Source organism: Ixodes scapularis, unplaced genomic scaffold, assembly GCF_016920785.2.
Source record: "Ixodes scapularis isolate PalLabHiFi unplaced genomic scaffold, ASM1692078v2 PGA_scaffold0__279_contigs__length_252992795, whole genome shotgun sequence".
In the NCBI taxonomy this organism is placed as follows: Eukaryota; Metazoa; Arthropoda; class Arachnida; order Ixodida; family Ixodidae; genus Ixodes; species Ixodes scapularis.
The window spans coordinates 214972425-214985603 of record NW_024609835.1 but is presented as its reverse complement, the minus strand read 5'-3'; the positions used below and the strand labels follow the sequence as shown (position 1 = coordinate 214985603).

Genomic DNA, 13179 nt, shown 5'->3' with positions numbered 1-13179 from the left:
GTAGCACCCAAGGCACCACCGACATCTTGGGATCATGATTGGACTCTCCTCCGCACTGTATGGCATCTTTGATTTGGCTTCCGTTCCTTTTCTTATGCTTTCGAAGCTTTTGTGTCTTTCTTGCCACGGTTACGAAAAGTGGAACGCTTGCAAGATATGTTTTTTTTCCTTTATTTATTTCTTTTATTTTACGACTGTGCGCGTCCTGTGCACGTTTTCTTTACTTTTGAATTTCATTACTATTAAATAATGTTCCGTAACGCCAGGTTTGACTCACTCTCAATTCCCACCGCCTCTCAGAAAGTCCATCGCCTGGGTGTGGCCCTAGCACCTAGACAGCGGTTCAATAGACCCTTTGCAAAACATACAGCGCCACGACGGCAGGGAATTTTGGGAACCCTCGGTAGAGATCACGCGCTTTCCCGTTGTGCCTCCGCGATTGCGCGCTCGTCCCGGCAGCTACCGCTAGCAGCCGCTGCAGCCATCCCTCCCATCTGCCGAGTCGTGCGTCGTCGGCGGCGTACCGTATCTGTGGCAGCGTAAAGGCACCGAGACAGGTGAACTTATTTAAATACGTTATTTGTCGTAACTTACCTTCACGTATTAAAGTGTCACCGAATCCATTTAATTTGCATCGCAACTGTTGCAGGTTTTGACCAGGTTCGACAAAGCGTTGGTGCAGCCGACGACAGAGCCGGTACAGAGGAGAGGGACGAGGAAGGGGCAGCCGTTGTTCGTCGCTCGCACGACTAAGTCGCTCCAAAAATCGTTGCCGTGGTAACCTGTGCCTGCTCGTGTAAGCCACATGGTCACGTGGTGGCGGGAGGAGGGGCATACCGAGGATTCCCATCAATCGTCGTGCGCTGACTTTCGGGATTTTTGCAAAGGATCTATTTAAATTACAAGTTTGTTTATGGGATCTTTTCCAACCGAACCTGTGACAAACTTGTGACAGGTTCGAGTCCTGTCCTGGATGCCAGTTTGTCACAGGTTCGGTTGGAAAATATGCCATAAACAAACAAACTTGTAATTTGAATTGTACCGCTGTCCAGGTGCCAAGGCATTGCCTATGCGATCGACTTCCTTAGAGGGTGTAGGAATTGAGAGTGAGTCGTGTCTTGCGTTCCGGAACACTATTTATTAGTAATGAAATTCAAAAGGAAAGGAAAGGTGCACAGAACGCACACACAGTCGTAAAAAAAAGTAAAAAAGGAAAACAACATATCTTGCAAGCCTTCAAATCTTCGTAAACGCGGCAAAAAAATCACAAAAGCTTCGAAAGCGTAACGAAGGGAACAGAAGCCAAATCAAAGATGCCATACAGTTCGGAGCAGGAAAGTCCAATCATGGTCCCAAGATGTCGGTGGTGGTCCGGTCCCTTGTGCCACCAGTCGGAGCCGAGAAGTCGTAGTGGCTTGGGTGCTTCTAGTGCCGAACAGCCCTCACTCACAAGCGCACGCACATCGTCGAGGCTTGCTCAGGGCCCACCAACCATCTTGACGAAGCCTTGTTCAGGGTTCGACTACCCACACCACTGAAGCCTTGCTTGTTATTCCACCAGCCATAATGCCGACGGCTAGCTTCGCGCAGCTTCCACCTTATTTCTTTTTTTCTTTTTCTTCCCTTCTGTGCTCGTGTTTTCAGCGCTTGCGTATCTTACTCAAAACGCAAACCAACAAAGAACAACTAAAATCGTTGAATTCTGTGACAACATGTAGGCCTATTTGATGGTTGGTTCTAATGTCAAATACCTATGATTGTCCACATTGGATATCATTTGCCTGTGGTGCGTTCTGCAGTCACAAACATCTGTCATGCCACCACTACGCATTGGTGTTCGGTGGAGAAGCCTGCTACGGGACTTCAGAGCATGCAGTCATTAATTTCAACACTAGGGAAATTGATACTGAGGTCTCATGAAAATGGACACCTCCATTCCTACCCAAAAGCGTCCATAATGTGAGCTGTGCATAACAACAGTACAAAATGCAGGTATTTACCCGGTTGGTTCCCGAGAGTGCATGGTTTCTATATAGCAGAGTATCCACGTTACTCAGACATGGTAATAAACCCTAGACTCAGGAACACAGAAGGGGACGAACACAACGAAGTCCCCTTCTGCGTTCCTGAGTCTCGGGTTTTATTACCATGAATCATCACCAGCTCGCTTGTTTTTTAAGTATTATTGCAGTTATTGAGACATGACGGTTTACCCACCCTGCCCGAGTCCTACTAGAGTGACAAAGAGAAACACCTGACACCGATACGCCTCAAGACAGGATAATACGCCAAAAAACACGGAGTAAATGAAGGAAGATCTGGTGATAGGAAGTAACACTTGCTATCAGAACACTGTAAACCTGATACGCAGTATGTGATTTTACTTGCGATTTAGCTGTTGCAACGTCACTCATGCAGCAAAATTAAAGCATAGGGGAAGCTGCAGTGCCTGCAGCTTCCCCTATGCTTTGTTTTTGTCTTGTAGCAGCCCATGACACTAGTCTTTTTCTAAGTTGGACTTGCACTCAGAATGGTCACAGTGAACTGCTAGCTGACCATTGGCATAAGATACCAGGTAACAACTCTTGTCTGAGTGCACCTTAGTGTCATTGTCTGACAGAATTTCACTCTCTGTAGAACCAGTGGGGCTGGTTCCTAAGGGAGTGCATTTTGACCTTACAGTGTTCTGCCAGCAGATGTCAGTTTTTATTTGTGTATATATATTTTTTTAACTAAACCATTCAGTTGAAAATTATGCCGTGTCCTGTCCAGGTCTTTCTTCGTTTTGTCTGTGTTTTTGGCATATTATTCAGTAGTGAACAACCAACTAGCCCAACTTGCCATTTTAAGCCCCAAGACCACGCAGCATGCATGCAGAGATATCTTTTGGCAGGCTTGTACTCACTTGTGCTTACTTCATGAGCCCCCAAAAATGGCAAGCCTGCCAAAGGTATATTCATGTGCATGCCAAATGTATTTAAGTCATGTCGCGGTCAAGTTGTTTCTGTTGGTCACTCTAGTAGGACTCCTGAATTATAAGTCTGATCCCATTTTACATTGAAAGTTTCTAATACATTTTCACAAGAATGTGGCTCGCATTCATTGTATTTATCGACTCAATATAATCAAGTCAGACTGAATGTTTTTCTGATCGGAGTTTTTTTGTCGCTTTAATTACTAGGGAATTTGGTTTTTGTGTGTTTATAGCTTCAGGTCTGTCCGTGGAAATTGGCAGCACTTTATATTGCAACTTTGCAGGTAGGTATCATAAATATCAAAAAGTACTTCTATGCATTTAAAGAAAAAGAAGATAGAAAACATTGTCTTTATAGTGAAGTTGTGCTCATGGCTTAGCTTTACTATCAAGGGAAACAAAACATTTCCCTTGCGGCAATTCAAAGTCCACTGTCAAACGATCTGAGCCCCTCCGTTGCACTGCATGTTATATGTGGTGTTCACATTGAGGTAATCTAACTGGCTTTTATTTTGTATTTACTGACAGTAATATTCTACAAATGGAGGGAAATCAAGCTTGTCACTGTCGAGTTCTGTAGTTCCTGTGTTATGTATTGTCCTGCAGTATGAAAGACCCACTGGGAGTGCCTGGCCGAGGCAGTGGCTGGTTGGGGGCGGTGTGTGTGCTCTGGGAGATCCCAATCTACCCAAGGGGAACTCACTCAGTGCTCAGCTAATGTGCAATGCATGCTTATCAGTTTTCGGGTTCATGGTGGAAAGCTGTTAATTCGGATTATGTCACTGCCACTAACTCTGAAACGGCTGTCTGAGAGAAACTGGTTCGAGTCAAGACAATTATTTTCACTTTTAAATTGCATGGTTCATGCCATCCTTCTAAGTAATGAATACGCTCTTCAAGACATTTTATTTTTCAAATATGAGACTCGGGTGTAACATTAATATTTTTGCCTGTTTTCAAATCTTACACCTGAAGCAACTGATAACAAAAAGTGATGAGCATGCTTACATCAAGTGATGCCGATAAAGCACACTCCGAGGCTAAACCTAAACCAAAAACTGTTAGCAAGTTCAGGACCAGTTGAGCCCCGAGTGAGCGTCCTTTTCTCGAGGCAGAGCAGGATCTCGTGGAGTGCACATAGCGCCCCCCGCCACCGCCGTCTCGGCCACGCGCTTTCAGTAGTTCCTTTATATTGAAGGAGACTAAACCTACCACCAAGACCTTTTGGGTGGCTTCTCGGCTGTGTTATTATTTAATTAGGAGTATGATTTATAGTTCATGTAAAACATATTTACTAAACATGCATCACTGCTTATCCTGATTCTTCTTCAGGTGCTGCTATCCAGCTCTACGTCACAACCATGAAGTCTCCATGGGGTAAACCATCGACAACTGATAATGTAGTGATTGCGCAGGCGAGCTGGTGGATGTTGACCATTTTGTTCTTAGCCCCAGACTGAGGCAGGAAAAGAGGAAAGTTTCGAAGTAGAAGAAAAATGAACAGTCGAAGACACGTCTCTAACACAGCTCTAACACTCTCTAACACTGAAAACGTCAAGGTCGTTTGACAATTGTGGTGGAAAGATGTGAGACCTTCGTTATCTTTTGGCTTTCGAGATCGGGAAGGTTCTGTGGTGAAGTTTGTGGAGTGTATATAAGAAGGTGACCAAATAAACTTGTCTTTAGCTGTGTTAGAGACGTGTCTTCGACTGTTAATTTTTCTTCTACTTCGAAACTTTCCTCTTTTCCTGCCTCAGTCTCGGGCTAAGAACAAAATGGTTATCATCGACAACTGCTGTCATTAGTACTCGGATCGGCAGAGCCACCTGCTAGCTGTGAAGCCCAGTTACCAGGCAGCAGATACTCGACCTGCAACCAGCCTTTGTCACTCTAGTGGGACTCAATGATTATGCCCGAGTCTCACTAGAGCGACAAACAGAAACAAACGACACAGACAAGCCTCCGACCCATGCAGCATGCCCGTGATGGTACCTTTTGCAGGCGTTTATTCGTGCGGTGCTCGTGAAATAAGCATGAGTGATTGTAAGCCTGCCAAAGAACCCTCGCGTGCATGATGCTTATGTTTAAGCATAGCCTCCTTTATTCTACAAAGCTTGTCAGATCGCGAAAGACTCAGGTTTGAGCCTTGTCGCTGTCGTTTGTTTCTGTCTGTCGCTCTAGTGGGACTCTGGCATAAGTCAGCACCATGTACCGAACACGAAATAAGAAACCACTGTATCAAACTTGATTTGATTTTGCAGCTTCATTTGCATGCCGACCACACAATAAATACAGCAGCTGGCACATATTTTCAACTTCCATTCTATTGTTCAAATATTCTGAGAAAATTACTGAGCAGCTTTGCTAACCGTGAGGCACTAAACATCTCCAATTTCTCGTGCTGTGTGCAGAAAAAACTGGTTGCTACTTTAGTAGCAACCAGTTTTTTTCTGCACACAGCACCAAAAATTTGAGATGTTTGGCTATATGCCACAAAAATATCCTTTGAATGACACAGAGGCTTCCTTGGGAGAAGCCTGTATATTGCCCGTATAGCGAAGATTGAATGACCAGAGAACTCCCACCCTGGCCCACACTGCATTTACACCGTTTTGCCAAGCTTGACTGACCACTGAACTGCCAGCGTGGCCCAGGATGCATTGAGGCCGTTTTGTCAAGCCTGGCTGACCACTGAACTGCCAGCCTGGCCCAGGCTGGTATTACACCGTGAAGCCAAGCTTGGCTGTACAAGGAACCCCCACTGAACTGTCGGGCCGGCTAGCCAGGCTGGGGCTGCCTAGCGCCATGGGGCAAAACAATCTAGGCCCAGCGAGACTTCCCCGGCTGCCCAGTCTGGCTCAAGCTTGAGCCGGTCGTAATGTGCTGCTTGGGACGTCATCAGCGAAGCCGTTCAATCAACGGGCTCCTCGCGCCCCTAACGCGCCGGACGCGCGCCTCGATGAACTTTCCTACGTTTTGCCTCTCTCAAAGAAATGAGCGTTCAAATGATTGACACCTCGCTCGGCGCGACGTCAGCGTCGCGAGAGTCCAATTAGCGCGTTCCGCAAACTTCGGACACACAGTTGTGCTTGACGAGTTTAGCGACCCAGTACAAACAATTACAAACACCTTGTAGAACATAGCAGCTTAAGGTTATCGCCCTTCAGCAGGCCGACCTACAAAGAACTCTGAAAGGTTTCCTCCTTACCTTAGAAGCCTTCCAAGGAGAGCTCCTATCAGCCCGTTGAACCAACATGGGCTCCAGGATGTCGGCCACTCTAAAGAGTGCTTGGCCGGCATGCCTGCCGTCGCTGTCGCCGCTGTTGACCAGCCACCTGGCCATGTGTGGGGCTGCAGCCCCCACAAGCATGGAAAGCTGGCTCAAAATGGTGGTCCTCTTCCTAAACAGATGTAATACTGCACACGCCACTTTAAAGGCAGCTGCCATAGACTTTGGGAAAACAGCAAATATTACAGCGAAGAGTAAAAGCGCAGCATACAGTCACACAAATTTAACTTGGGAAAGGTAGCTCACAACAGACAACACCTTGCCCTAGTTTGTGTGCTGCACAATACACCGTTATCATAACAATATGTCTGTTCGATTAGTCTGAATAGGCTGAACTAGTTCGCGCAGCGCAGGAACTGGCGCATTTGGTTCAACCGGAAGTGGCATGGCCCCTGCATGGACGCGTGTTATTCATCCCAGTGCTGCACGAGTTATCGTCGGCTTGCTTTGCTGCATACCCGACCAGGAGGAATAACACAGAGCCAACGGTTTGAACAACAAGAAACTACATTTAATTGGAGATGGACGAGACGATGATGAATACTACCAGAAAACCAACGAGCACCGGCGGCGCTTGAGTTTCGCCAGCGACTGTCTGCGCAACGCCTCTGATCCGCGTTACCTAGGCGGCGCGTGCCAACTGCGCGTGGTCGGCTTGACTCCGCCACCACGAGGGAAAGTTCGCCACTTGTGCCCTGTAGTCGGGCAACTGGCTGGGGAGCTGCCATTCCCCCCCCCCCTCAAACTTCACTAGCATGTCGATGGCGGTGTCGTCGTTGTGGGCGTCGGGGTGGATAGCGCTGCTGGGCAGACTGGCGTAGAAGGTCCAGTCGGCGCCGCTAAGCGAGCGCGATGGCGCGTTCGAGGTCTCGCTGGCCTAGTTTGTTGAACCTTTGCCTGACAGAGGTGTAATCCTTGAATCCTTGAGCAAGGTCCAGCTATCGGTGGTCCATTGTGGCCATCCGCTGCATTGCCGTTAGGGTCCGCGGGGCCGTCCTGTAGAGGGTACCACGAGTCCTGGCAGATAAAGAAATCACCGATGCCGCTTCTTTCCACTACACAGAGTCTGCAGCTTCATAGCTCCTCCAGCTGTTATCGCTGTACTAGAAGCGACCTGCCAATGGGTTTCGCATTCCCAGAGGTTCGCAGATATCAAAAACGAAACCCCCTACAAGCGAGATAGCGGCCCCAAATCCAGAAGTGCGACAATGGGAACATCGAGCAGTGAAATCGACTTCGGCGGTTCAATGATGTTAGTTTCGGGCTGGATTCAACATACTGATGGAATCCGTGCCACGACCCTGCTGCCCCCAGGAACTGTAACGGCCGTCGGCCAGTGGGTGTCTGGTTTCAGCGTCGCCGGCCGTAGTAGTTTCTCTGGTTTTTCTGGTGCCGGCTCTTTGCCGCCGTCTCGTGCCACCTCTTGTTTGTAGTGTCGAGAAGTCTTGGACGCTGTTTTCGGCGATGACCGGAGTGCTCGCACTCATGGCAGCAATCCGACGACGACAGCTGCCTGCCTAGGCCACCCGCACCGAGGTGCTCGTCCGACCGCCTTCAATGATTGGGTAAAGAACCACTAGCAAAGGTTATCGCGTAACACTAGATACCTGAATCGGAGACTACCAATATGCAGCTTCCAGTACATAAACTAAATCCTGAAACGAACAGAACACGAGGCGAAGTTAAAACGGAAAGCTCCACTAGGCTTGCGAAGGGCTGTCGTGGCGAGGTTTTGTTCCGTTATGGTTGGGTCGATGCTGCATGGCTGCGGGATTTCGACCGTAGCGTGCCAGTTTTTCCCAGCACTTGCAGGAGCAGACTGATGAATGTGGTTCGCATGGGGTGGTGATCTCCGTTGGGCCCCAGCGTTCAATAGGGCTCGTCCAATGACCTCCCACCTGTCGTGGCATCCCGTGCTAGGGACTTTCGTGGGCCCCGCTGTGACCTCAGGGGACCCCTCGATGAAGGCAAACATCCGCTTAGCCCGCACGGTAGAACGCCATGCATGCCGGACCAACCCCCCTGGCTGACGTGGTGGGGAAGGGAGGTCTCGTTCGGACAGTCCACTTGCGTGGAAGCCTCGGGGCCCCGCCATGCCGGTTCGAGCGTGTGTATGGCTGTTGGCGGCGGCACAGTTCCGCTCGGCATGAATAGTTTCCTCGATGAGGCAGGCACCCCGGGCTAGCTCTTTAAAAGTCTCAAAGGTGCGGCTCATGAGGTAGACGTGGTGTCTTCGGTGGTACTGTCTTCTGACCTGAGCTACTCTGTCCGACTCTGGTGAATTCAGTTCCCCCATTTTAAAGAGGGTGCTGCGTCCTTGCCTTGAGCTCTCGGAGAATCTGCGTTCCGTAGCCTGCAGGCAGGAACTCTTCTCGAAACTCTGTCTGGAAGTCCGTCAGGCTAGCTTTGAATCGCCGCTGCACGATGCACGACACCTGCACTGCTCCTACACCTCTCTGAACTCGCACTGAACTAGTTCCGACCTTTGTGGTGGAATGGAACAGACCTAATGTTAACTTGATACTGTTATTCCTCATACTCCCAGCTGAAAAATCCTATTAGTACCCGCTAGGTATTCGGAAAAAAATAATCAGGAACCAGTTAGATCCAGTTACAATCAGAACTCATGTTAATGTTGAGTTTTTGCTAGGGTTGAATTTTATAAAAAAAAATTTGCCCCAGCTGGAACCAACTAAATCACATTGGTTCCAGTTAATACCGTTTGAGTTCCAAGTGGGTTTAAAGGGAATTTTTTTACTGGGTATCCATAATCTACCGTTAAAAATAAACGACCTAACGCGATGTAACTATTCGCATAGTAATAACACACGCACAGACGACGGCGCCACTGCAATGCGGGATCGGCACCTCTCGGAATTCACTAGTACAACCTATATTTATCGATAGCAAAGGTTCTCGCGTAAGACTAGATACCTTAATCCGACACTATTAATATGCAGCTGCTAGTACATAAAATAAACACTGAAACGAACAGAACACGAGACAAACCTAAAACAGAAAGCTCTAAACGCAGTTTCCTTTCGATCCAGGGTTTAGGACGTCCAGCTTTACCGGATCACACGCACTCCTCCTTCAACCTAGTTATTAAAAGCAAACTCACCCGTTGCAATGCGGTCTCTGTTATCGGACGATACCTCCTTTTTCCTTTATGTTTTCAAGTTATCCCAGCACTTCTTGAGGTGTTTGAAATCGCGTCCTTGGACCCCGTGATTGCTGTTGTACTCAATCGTAAGGAGTTCCCAGAACTTCACCCGTGCCTCTGCCGACGACTTGTTAGCACATCGGTTTTCGATGACAGGATACTTCGGTACTAGCTCCGCAAAAAAAAAACTTCTCATTTTCAGAAAAAAAAAAAAAAACCTTTTTGGGCTCGGTTATGGCGCTCAACGTAGATACAAAATTTAAGGCAAAAAGAAGACTGGGAAAAAAAGAAAGAAAAACTCCAGGAAAAGCACCGAAGGAAAGCGATCGACCAGCAAACAAAGAACCGCAATAGCAAGAATAAGAGACGCGACGCCGAGCTGCGCTGTGCGTTGCCAGACGAGACGACGACATGGTCAAAACCCGCTAAACATTCACGTCTTCAAATTATTAGACTCGCATTTTAACGTTCATCAAACCCCAGAACACATTACACTACAAATTATTTGATATCGTATTTTTTTTTTTCAACACGGATCTTAGAGTACTAACAATAAAATTTACTGTAGTCTCGACCCCAGACGTGCTCATGGTATCCTTGGACGACGAGAGAGAGAAGTGTTGAAAGGAAAGGAAGCCTGGAACTTATTAACCACACCGTCGATTGAGGGCAAGCCAGTTCCAGGTTGGGGATGGGGAAAGAGGGGATCAAAAGGAAAGATTAGAAAGGTGAAGAGAAGAGAGAGAAGGCATCTTGGATGAATTCAGAGTTACTTGATTAGGTTTGTCCACTACTCTATATCTATTCACAGCACTGTCAGCACTTTTACAAGCGGTCCAGTAGGCAGGTATCTTCCAGGAATACAAGAAGAGAAGAGAATGTTCTTGCGGCATCACGAACGGAGCCGGGGGGGAAAAAGAATGTCTTGCGTAGTAGAGCGGGCAACTCCCGCGATCTGCAGTTTGTCGAAGAAGATTTTTCTCTCGTCTGCGTAATTGGGACAGGCCCAAAAGAGATGGTCCACATCCTCAAGAGAGTCACAAGTAGAGCAGTTTGGGCTCATCGTTGCGTCAATTCGGTGGATGGCAGATGCAGTATAGGCACAGCCTGTGCGAAGCCGGTGTAGTACGGAGGCGCTTGCACGTGGTAGCTTCGTAGGGACGCGTGGGGGTGGTCTCCCGTCAGCGACCCGTGTGTCCGGATGATTCTGGATTATCGCTTGGTGAATTAGCAGCTTGGCTTCATGAATCCTCGTCACCACAATAATGGGAGTACCAAGCTGGTGTGCTGCAGCGGCAAGAAGGTCGGCCGTCTCATTACCCAAAATGCCTACATGTGAGGGCAACCATTGGAATGATATTTCCCAGCCCTTCGCTTGGAGGTTTCTTGCAAGGTGTGCAATGTATCGGGCATATTGAGGGGCATCATCAAGATTACCGAGATGTTGTAGCGCTATTTTTGAGTCGGTCAGGAGCAAAGCTTTCCTGCAGTAAGGAAGTTTCTCCAGGGCGTCAAGTCCAAGTCTAAGGGCCACCAGCTCAGCGGTTGTTGATGTGGCGTGGAAGCTGAGCTTTCTGGCATGAGACACATTCAGGTCAGGTATATAAATCGCTGCGGTAGATGACTTGCTGCTACGAAGAACTGAGCCGTCGGTGTATATTCGCATCCATCCTTGGTACAGTGTCTCAATACGATCCTCTGTAGTTGTCCGGGCAACGACCTGTGCTGTGTTGCGTTTGCTTCTGAGCATTGGAACAGTCTCATTTATGTTCAGTGGAGGGGCATATGGTGGCGGTGCCGGGTAGTCGGTGTCCGGATCACCAATAAAGGCCATAAACTCCGTTGCCAGAGAACCAAGGCAAGAAAGGGGGCGTTGGCGAAGGCGATTCAGAAGAGGAGCAGTTGAGCGACAGACAGTTTGCCTCGCTATGTGTCGGAGTGTTAGTTCTCTACCGTGATTTTCCACTAGGTTTATCCTCGCTTCCACTAGTGTTGGAACGTTTGTTGAATATCTGGGTAATCCAAGGCACAGACGAACTGCCACTCTCTGAAAAGTCTCTACTGCTGAACTCTGGGTATTGCCGAGGTTCACCAGTGGCAGTGCGTATAGCAACCTTGAAAGAATAAGACCTCTGTAGAGATGCATCACCATTGCCTGTACGGTCCCCCATCTGCTGCCAATGGTCATGCGGATAGCGTTGAGGTGTCGGCGACATCTGATAATGGTTGTCTTGACTGCTGGTCGCCAAGAGACTCGATCATCCAGGAGGAAGCCTAGATAGGAGTATGTTCAAACCCTTGTCACGTTTGTCCCATTGATCGTGTAAGTTCGGTTGATGGAAGACCTGGCCGTAGGGTGGTACTGAAGAGCGGCTGTTTTAGAGGCCGATAACGTAAGACCAAGCCTAGATATCACGTCAACTATAGCGTCGAGGCCTAGCTGGAGTGTTCGCTGCATGTTACTGTATGAGCTAGTTGGGGCAGTAGCCCAGAGAGCAACATCGTCGGCGTAAATTGCGATGTTTATGACTGGAGAGGGGTTGTTCAAGGGCTGCAGAGCCTCCGGCAGAGCTGCCATTGCTGCATTGAACAGAAATGGGCTAATGACGCTGCCCTGAGGAACACCCTGGGCTACTTGCCGTTGTGAACTGCGCACACCTTCTAAGCGAACGCACATTGTACGCCCTGTCAGGAATGCACGAACGAATGCGAGTGCTCGGCCGGTAACACCAAGCCTGATTAGCTGAGCTAGAATGGTTTCGTGTGGGATAGAGTCGAAGGCCTTTTTGATATCAAGGAATATGGCCGAGGTTGCTTGGCGAGTTGCCTTTGATTGTTCCATGTCTGACACTAGGTCACCAATCGCGTCTGTTGTGCACCGCCGTTTTCGGAAGCCTGATAATTGATGAGGTAGAGCGCCAGATGTCTCAAGCTGCCAGTCAAGGCGTCTTAGGACCATCCGCTCCAGAACCTTGCCGAGACAACAGGTGAGGGAGATAGGCCTGTAGGAGCTGATGTCACCGGTTGGCTTCCCTGGTTTATGAGCGGGAACTACTTCAGATGTGAGCCATGCGCGTGGCAGAACTGCCGAGCGCCAGATGTCATTGAGATATTCCAAAAGGCCCGGAAGGGCCGTTGCATCTAAATTGCGCAAGGCCTGAAAGGTGATCCCATCTGGCCCTGGAGCGGTGCGTTTGCGAGCAGAGCGGCGAAGAGCATGTTGGAGTTCCTTCAGCGTAAAGTCCACGTCGTTCGCGGTCAATGTTGTTGGTAAAGTGGTAGTAGTGGTGCTATGCGCGGTATAGCCTTGGGGTGAGACAGGGACAGAGGTGAATTCATCGGCAAGGAATTCTACTGCTTGAGCCACAGTGATGTTCTGGGCGATGACAAGACCAAGAACGGGTGACCGTGGAACAGCGTGCCCGGCAAGGGCACGGGCCATGCGCCACGCTTGTTTTCCTCCACCAGGGGAGTGAAGCGACTCGCAACGCTGCCACCATTGTCTCCTTTGTAATCGTTTGGTGTGCTTCCGGAATGCTCTGTCTATCTTTCGATATCGCTGAATGTCCTCTTGCTTTGATGTTTTAAGAGCTCGGCGCTGTGCCTGGCGTCGCGAGGCACGTAACTTGAGGTACTTTAGGTCAGGGTTTGGCCGATATATGGGAATGATCACGGTTCTGGTCGCTTTGGATAACGCATTGGAGATGGCTGTGGTGTAATCCAAATTGCCTAGAGACATTATTTCGGCAAACA

The 13179-nt window shown here is 48.7% G+C and overlaps 1 pseudogene; it reads right to left on the bottom strand.

The window, feature by feature from the left end:
* The window catches only part of LOC120848634, a 42118-nt pseudogene extending 30114 nt beyond the window's left edge, over window positions 1-12004 (bottom strand).
* Between the last annotated feature and the right edge of the window lie 1175 nt (window positions 12005-13179).